This window comes from Vigna radiata, chromosome 3, assembly GCF_000741045.1.
Source record: "Vigna radiata var. radiata cultivar VC1973A chromosome 3, Vradiata_ver6, whole genome shotgun sequence".
NCBI classification, from domain to species: Eukaryota; Viridiplantae; Streptophyta; class Magnoliopsida; order Fabales; family Fabaceae; genus Vigna; species Vigna radiata.
This window is the reverse complement of record NC_028353.1, coordinates 5,949,469-5,950,738: the sequence shown is the minus strand read 5'-3', so window position 1 is coordinate 5,950,738 and position 1,270 is coordinate 5,949,469.

Here is a 1,270-nt window from a genome sequence, read left to right as displayed (position 1 = left end):
AACATTTTTTCTCTCATCTCAACCCAATTGAAGATGGTGGTGGTAATTTGAATCAGAGATAATTTTTAAAAATTGAAAAAGTTTACTCTTTTATAATCATTTTATATTTATTANTNTGTGTAAAATGAATATAAACTTTGTCACTTTATGTTACTCTTTCCAAATCTCAAAGGTAAAAAATGATTTTACTGTTTTTTATCTTGCACAGTGGTTGAAGTTTATTCTAAACGCTTGTAGAAGTTGATTCAGTGATAAAAAAAGGACATAAGGAAATTAAAGAAATAGGGATAGAAGAGCTCTCTAGGAGTACAATTCTTTCAATTCTAGGTTGTAATATTACATCATGTATCCCATACCAATAGAGAAAGGAAAAAGAAACACTTTGTGTAAAGGAAAAAGGATAATAGAGGGAAATATCTTGTTCTTTAAAAATATAATGAAATGTGGTGTAGATATGTAAATAATGTATGAAAATTTAATTGATTTATGAAGGTTTTATTTACATAATTTAATTTAAAAATGAAATTTAATGATAATATGAAGGGAAAATATATAACACATCCTTCAAATGAACGAACAGAGCAAGAACAACAAATTACGATGTCACGGGTTGTTGTGTGTGGTTGAGGGAGAGCATGGAGACGAGAGAGAAACAAATTGGATAAGTGAGGAAGGTGAATTAGGGTTAGGCAAGGGTTTCTGGTTTTTTTTTTTTTCAATTGGGGCAACAATAGGGATGACAGAGAAAATGTTGGAGTGAGAAAGATGAAAGAGAAAGGGTTGAGAGGAATGAGGGAGGTGAGTAAGGGTTTGGGGGTTTNTTTTTTTTTTTTTTAGTTTTGAGAATGAAAATTATTTAAATATCCTTGACCTTAAAACTTGAATCCATGATAAATGAGGGTACTTTTGTCTACTATAATCCGGTACACATTGTTAAAACGTACCAACTGAAAAATAGACGTATGCGTGTTAACAAACCCCATACCTCCCTCATTCCTCTCAACCCTTTCTCTCTCATCTCTCTCACTCCAACATTTTCTCTCTCATCTCTCTCATTCCAACATTTTCTCTGTCATCCCTACAGTTGCCCCAATTGAAAAAAAAATCAGAAACCCTTTGTCATCAGAGATATTTTCTCTCTCATCTCAACATTTTCTCTGTCATCATTCCAACATTTTTTCTCTTATCTCAACCCAATTGAAGATGGTGGTAGCAATTTGAATCAGAGATATTTTTTAAAAATTGAAAAAGTTTACTCTTTTATAATCAT